At 35.8% G+C, this 7,934-nt stretch overlaps 1 non-coding gene and 1 pseudogene across 1 annotated transcript; both read right to left on the minus strand.

Annotated features, from left to right (window-relative positions):
* Window positions 1-910: 910 nt before the first annotated feature.
* On the minus strand, window positions 911-1,017 carry LOC130508811 (small nucleolar RNA R71). The gene has a single exon (XR_008942992.1). It is a non-coding gene; the product is annotated as a small nucleolar RNA R71 (small nucleolar RNA).
* A 1,940-nt stretch (window positions 1,018-2,957) lies between these two features.
* LOC108833757 (uncharacterized) lies at window positions 2,958-3,913 on the minus strand (annotated as a pseudogene).
* Window positions 3,914-7,934: the final 4,021 nt, after the last annotated feature.

A 7,934-nucleotide genomic window follows, 5' to 3' on the forward strand; every position in this document is an offset into this window, starting at 1 on the left:
TCGTCTAAAATCTCTAACTTGCTTTATCTTTTTTGTTACAGCTAATGCTCAAGGTGCATGACTAGTAGACATACTCAGAAAAACGCATCCGGAGAGTTAGTTACGCTTAATAACCAGAAGCTATCAAGGTTAGAAAGAACAAACCGTCAACAGCCAAGACCGACCAACGCCGCAATGGGAGATCACGACAATCATGATGCCGTTGCCTTGGCGCAGTTGCCCGGGACCAGCTTTTTACCTTTATTTTTCGGTTATATATTTAGTTTAAAACCTCTAACTTGCTTTACCCTTATTGTTACAGCTAATGTTTTAGGTGCATGACCAGTAGACATACTCAGAAAACGCATCAGTAGAGTTAGTTACGCTTAACAACCAGAAGCTATCAAGGTTAGAAAGAACAAACCGTCAATAGCCAAGACCGACCAACGCCAATCATGATGATCTCACTGCCACAATACAACATATGCAATAGCAGATACAGAAGATCATCCAAGCGCAACAAGAAGCTGCTCTACTAGCCGCACAACAACAACAGCAGGAGCAAGATGCTCCAATTGGGTAGATAAATCTTCTACTTAGCTTCCCTACTGTGTGCTTTGTCATTAATCCACCATGCCCAAGACAGGACTTCGAGATCAAGCCTGCTTTAATCGCTTTGGTGCAGAGGAATGTATTCCATGGTCTCCCGATAGAGATCCTAGTGGAGCATATTGAAAGCTTCAAACAAGTCTGCAGCTTTTCTCGCGCGAATGAAGTTCCACCTGACTACATTAAGTGTATGCTATTTTCGTTTTATTTTGATGCAAAGGCTGCATGGTGGATAAATTCTCTCTCTACCGGCTCTCTTACTTCGTGGGAACATGTCCGATCAATGTTCCTAACCCATTTCTACATGAAGGAAAAAACTGCAGCATTGAGGAACAAGATATCTTCCTTTAGATAGGTCACTGGTGAGCTTTTTTGTGATGCATGAGAGCGTTTCAATGACTAGTCCAGAGAATGGCCTCACCATGGATTTGATGACGATTATCTACTGGATATTTTCTATGATGGAGTTGACTGAGAATTCCAAAGTGCTCTGAACTCTGCTAGCAAGGGAGACTTCATGAAGCAGACAACTGAGGGAGTGTTTGAACTGATTGTTGATTTACTGCTGCAAAATAACCTAGGGCAAGTATTCATCATGGAAGAAGTTACAACTGAGCAGATTCAGATCACTCAAGAGGCTGCTCCGAAATCTGAAAAGAAAGATGAGGATCAACTAGAGGTTAGCTACATCAACCAGTAGGGGTATGTGCAAGACTAGAACTACAATCAGAACACCAACCAGCAGGTTAGCTACATCAACGTCGAACCTGTAATTATTCTCTTACGGGAGAAACAATGTGGAGAACCATGGTGATCAGGGGAAAGGTGCTAGGTATCAGCAAGGTTTCCTGTCGAACTTCCAAGACAAAACCTTTGTTTTCAGTTAGACACATAACCGGTTTGTGGGTCAAAATCAGGACCAGCAACCGGCAACAGTCGTCGAGCAACCAACAAGCTGCTCTAGCCGCCCTGAGCGGTCAACAAGATAAGCTGAAAAACTTCAACATCATGATGCAACAGATGCTCCAGAGTCAACATGTTCAGATAAAGACACTTAATCAGGCTACCATAGACATCAACACCAAAATGGACAATATGTTCACCGAGCTGAATATAAAATATGATACTGTGAGCAACCACATAAGGAGGATTGATATTCAGCTTGCTCAAATAGCTAATAGTGTCAAGAGGAAGCAAGGGATGCTCCCTGAAAAAACTAATAAAAATACTAGAATGGAGCACTGTAGTGCAATAGAGCTTATGATGTGAGGAAGATGAGAGGAAAATGGAGTAGCTATTTGCTTGGACTGCTTTAGGCGCAAAAGAGAGAACAAAGCACCCTGCTATCTCTGAAGAGACTTCTCCTAGCGAATCTACTTAGACTCCAATAGCTCGAGTCTATGTTCCTAAGGTTTCCTATCCAGCTCTGCCTAGACATATGATGAATCCCATTAGCACGGATCAGTTGGCTGGATTTAAGAAGATGGTGAGAAGACTTCCTAAAAAGACCACATTTGAAAATGCTTGGAGATTCGGCCATTGCACATGTTCTTCAAAAATTGGCGAAAAACTCAGGAGAAAATTAAAGCATTCTTTACTGAAACGTTGATACCATCACTGAAGGTATTGACTAAGCTTGATAACCCTGGAAAGTTTGCTTTTCTTTGTTACATCGCTGTAGTGGAATTCAAGGAAACTCTTTGTGATTCCAGGTCTAGTATGAATCTTGTCTGTTAGACCCAAATTTGGTACCCAAATCTCTCCCGTCAAAATTCTTGAACCACTTTGATTGAGTGCAGCTTGAACCGCCCGACTTAGTTTTATGGTCGAGCTCGTATTAACGATTTCCTCCGAAATATTGGAGAAAGAGGACCAAGTTACATGCAGGAAGATATTTTAGTAACTTGGTCAATGGTTATCTCCACAAGATATACATAAAAGATTCATTAGCAACTTCCACATGGCTACAAAAGAGGAAATCAAACTAAATTAGTGGAACACGTGCAACAGATCACCTAAGTTACGAACTTCTAATAACAACAGAAATTTCTTATAAAAGGAGGAGATGGACCTCTCAAGAAATAGGACAAGCAATAGCAATTGTGGAGATGTTGGCATTTTTAAGGGTTAAGTTTATGAAGTATCTTTTATCTCTTAAGATCGTGTGGCTTGATCCACTATCCACCACGAACACATCCTTGTCATCGTTCATTTCTAAAATAAGATTTATAGGATGATACTTAGAGACTTCATATATAAAAATTATTCATTTATTATTAAGTTTTAATAAAATAAATTCAAGAACATAAAAATAAAAACATCAAAGTAAAGAACATAGAAATTTAGATTACAAATGTCGAAATCAATCTTCAATCTTTTAGACAATCTGAAGTTTCATATTCCATGAGGTCATCTTTCTCATGATCAAAGTCATTCTCGCCATCTTGAAGGACCATATGGGCTTCCGGATTCTTCCCTTTCAAACTCTCTTGATAGAGGTCGACTAAATGCTTGGGAGTCCTACCAGTCTTTGCCCAATGGTTACTCATTCCACATCTATGACAAACTGATTTGGTCGAGTTGGTCGAATGTTGTGGTTTGAATGAAGATCCACGGCCTCGATCATGACCTTGTCCAAACGATTTTCCTTGGCTACGGTCTCGACCATAATGGTTTCCTACCCAGCGCCCAAATGAACCTCGACCATCACCACGTCCATGCCATTTTCCACGACCACGGTTGTGTTGGCCATTAGATTGGACGTGATTAGCCTCTTTCTTGGCTTCAGTGGCCGCATGTGATTCAGGTAACGGTGTGGATCCTGGAGGTCTCATCTCTTAAATCCCTTCTCACAGTACTGTTGTTGTAACAACATATTGCTTTTGTGGAAGGTGGAAAATGTTTTCTCAAGCATATCCTTATCCGTTATATCCTCACCACACAGTTTCAACTTTGAAACGATTTTTAATAGGGCTGAGTTATATTCGTCCACAGACTTATAGTCCTGGATCCTGAGATTCTTCCAATCATATAGAGCCTTTGGTAAGATCACCGTTCTTTGGTGATCATATCTGCTTTTCAGTTCTGTCCAAAGGTCTAGAGGATTTTTAATCGTCATGTATTGATCTTTGAGACTCTCAACCAACTGATGGAGAATAAGTAAGATAGCTTTGTATCTATCTTTCTCGGTGACATTATTGTCCTCAATGATACTCTCACCGAGTCCCTTTGATTTCAGGATGATCTTGGTATCAAGCGCCCATTGTAAATAATTATCTCCTGAGAGATTTAGGACAGCATATTCCAATATGTTGATTTTCGACATCTGAAAACAAATGTTTTATAATTCATGTAATCAGGTTTACAAGGTGACCGGATATGTTCTAGCAATATGATCATGCGGTTTATTCAACCTAACAATATGAATGCAAGCCACACGGCTAATGGTATGAACAATCCTATAAAAAAGGTTTCTATATGCAATAGATTTTATGCACCTTAGCAATATGATTTCTAAGTGATTATCATATTCAGATCATACTAGCAACCTAGCGAGAACAACCTAGCAATTGATTTCTATCAAAGCAAACAATCGGTTTGAATTTTAACAATCCTAGCAATCGATGTCTAGGTGATCAAACAGATTCAATTAATCTTTTAGTTTTGGGGTTTTGAATCGTTTTCATGCATAGTATGCGGTTTGCATACATGCGGTTTAGGGTTTGATGTTTTAGGGTTTTTATTTGATCAATAGATCATGGGTATTTAGGGAAATGATATGATCATTAGATCATAGGATTTTGAGATTCAAAACCATTAGGATTTCGATTTTAATTGATAAACAATCTCGATCGAACTTGAGAGCTTCGATTTACTCATTAGGGTTTTGGATCTATTATTCTAGGGTTTTATTAGGGATTGCAGTTTTTAGGTTTTCGATCTTTATCAAGCAACCGAATTCGATTATGAGTTCTCTTTAAGGTTTCGAATTTATCTTAACCTCAAGTAGGGTTGAACGGACCACCAAAGAGAGAGAAGAACCGCGAGCTGGATCGAACCAGAACTAGCTGGAACGGAGCGTGTTTTGTTTCGGGTCGCTGAGATTGTCGGGTTGCGAATAGTATCGAGTCGGAATCGCCGGTCAGATGAGCTTAGATTGTCGCGAACGGCTGTGATCGTCGGGTCGCGGTCGTGCTATCGGTTCGCAAACGGCTGAGGTGATATCGGATCGTGAAACGAGCTGAGGACGAGATCGTGTGCTGGTACGGATCGCTTGCTGATCGAGAACGCGAGCAAGATTGGATCGGGAAGGATTATCGATCTGGTTTAGGATTTTTGGTAGTCGGATTATTAGCTTAGGGTTTAGAGAGCTGATAACGTGTTGTAAAAATATGAGAAAATGTATATTTATTCATATAAAGGGTTCTTTATATATGAAGTATTTGATATTTGTATTATACTGTTAAGTAAATAATCGAAGTCTGGTTTAATGTGAAACTGGTTTAGATTAAATAATATGGTTGATATTAACTAAGATTAATAAAGAGCCTGTAATATAAGTGTAAAATTTTGGAATGTGTCCAAAATTTAAATGACAACCTTTAATAGTAGATAAAAAATAAGATCTTAAAACTACCTCTATTGGGAGTTCTTTCCATTGGTGTTCTTAATATATATATGTATGTATATATCATATGTGTAAATAATTGTAGGTTCCATAATTATTGTGGAACTCCATAACAATAGAGTTCTTTCCATTGGTGTTCTTAATATATATATGTATGTATATATCATATGTGTAAATAATTGTAGGTTCCATAATTATTGTGGAACTCCATAAATAAAAGTTTTTATTGATTCTTAAAACTTTTTTAAGAACTTTATCTATGGAGTTCTACAAAATTTGTGGATTCCACAATTACTTATACGTATATAATATATACATACATATATATACATAACACATATATTAAGAACCTCAATGGAAAGAACCCTAGTGGAGGTAGTCTAAGTTAATAGATTAGATGAATTGTTGGTCAGATACACGTGACGTTTGCTTGCATAATACAAATAATATACGTGGTTTCAGTATCAGATGCGATTTATTGGTTGGTCTTTTTCGTTCTGTCGTTAGATTTTAAATTTTGATCAAACAAGAATTACGTGCTGAACAGTGAATACATGCATACACTGACATTTTTAGGTACTAACTAGCAAATTGATATAAATTTTGATTACTTTAATTAGAAAAAATGTCTATAAAGGAAGGACTGATGCCCCCAACTTCTTAACTTATCCATCGTATGGAGCCTATCTTGAGTCACTACCAAAGCAATGAACGCATGCCAGTCCACTTTAATTCCAAGAAAACTTAGATGATGCCAACTCTCAAATTTTATTTATGTAGGCCCATGCCTAACTTTCCAAAGGTATATATATTAGAAATATTTATTATCCCTACTACAATCATCAACCAGGACTATCTCGGGGTGGTAAAAAGTTTAAAAAGCTGGATATAGCCTATCTACTTCTGCATTGCGATATGTACATTTCACCAGAGCATTTTTCAATAGGCCTGATACGCTCTGTCTACTTTCACCGGCAATCTCTATTGGAAGATAAAAAAAGTTCAATTATACATTACATACTAATGTTTTGTATTCAACATATAGTTGGCATGTTTGAGTGTTTTATTCAGTTATTATGGAAGGTAATTCACAATATAATTATACATATATCAATTATTTTATTTACATTGATAAAATATAGTTTGTAAAGTTGAGTTCAGATTAATATTTTTGTGTGTTTATTTATTTTGAGATTTTATAGGTTTTGGCAATTCCAAAAAGTTGGTTTAACAACACCACTTTATATTAACAATCTTATATTTGTTTATTTAATTAGATCATTGTTTATAAATTAATATAATAAAAACAGGTTAAAGATAACAACATATTTTAAAATAAAAAAATATTAATGTTGTTATCCAAAATAATGTTTTAGAATTAAGAAATTGAAAGATTTATAAAATGATATAAATTTAATGTTTTATTTAAATTTTTATCTTTAAACTAATAATGTATTTATTAATAAATATTTATAAATGAATTATGCATGCATGTGCAGATAAAACACTTAGTAATTAATATATTTACAATCTGATTTTTTTAACAAAAAAATAAAGCCGAAATTCAATATCTAATATTAGCTTACAAAAGCACAACTTATAAGTTTACATTACATAGAGTTAAACTTGAAGAATAAAAGGAATTGAGGCATATTTAGGTTAGTTCAATTGAGGAAGAACAGCATCAGAAGAAGAGCCGCAGAAGCAGCAGCAGTATCATGAGTAGTTGGGTTCACTGATGCAAGCTCAAATTACTCTAGAGCTTACCTTCTCTCTCAATTAAGAGATCAGATTATAATACTGGATCAATTCTATATGGACGTGGACACACAATAAACTATAAAAAGCAAGATTAAGTTAAGTAATAATTATTAAAGCAGTAAATAAACCAGTAAAAAGTAAATAGTTGGTTGTAAGATATATTGGAAAAGAATAGACTTAGGATTTCACAATATATGAATTATGATTTATAAATGTTAAGGGTGTGAGATGTACAGTTCTAAAACTTGAATGCAATAGTAAGATATCCAGTTCTCGTTGTGAGTCTAATCAGATGTCTAAATCTTATGTTTAATCTCTCTTGCGAAGAAGGAACAAGTGTCGATCGACACTATAGCGTGTCTATCGTACTTCTTTAGGCAAGCATTAACGCTCATATCGATAACGCTCATATCGATATGTTAACTTGATTAATTAAACTGATATGTGCTCAAATTACCTAGAGCAACCTTACTCTCATCAAAAAGGTCAAGTTGTAGTATTTGGGATCGAATCCACAAGGAGCTAGGGAACATACTAGATTTTATTGTAACTAAGCTAGGTTGAAGATTTCAAAGCAGTAAATAGCAAGTAAACTTAAAACTGGTTTGAGTAGGACAATTACTCAAGTGATTGATTCGGGGGTTTAATATATACACTACAAGAAATATGTACATTGTTAGCTCACGATAAACGCTATCGTAGACCTTTCATAGCGTTTTTTCATATGCTATGTCATCGGCAGCCATCATAGGTACCCCCTTTACGATAGCATTTTTTTTGACGCTATGTAATGTGCAGATACGATGGCAATAAATAAAAGATATTAATAACTTAACTATAGCATTCTTCTCTTGCTACAAATTGATTACTATTTCATATTTCATGCTATGATAGGTGTTTCTACAATAATTATAATTCAAAATAAAATAATTGAAATAAATCAAAATTTGATTTATAA

Source organism: Raphanus sativus, chromosome 2, assembly GCF_000801105.2.
Source record: "Raphanus sativus cultivar WK10039 chromosome 2, ASM80110v3, whole genome shotgun sequence".
NCBI classification, from domain to species: Eukaryota; Viridiplantae; Streptophyta; class Magnoliopsida; order Brassicales; family Brassicaceae; genus Raphanus; species Raphanus sativus.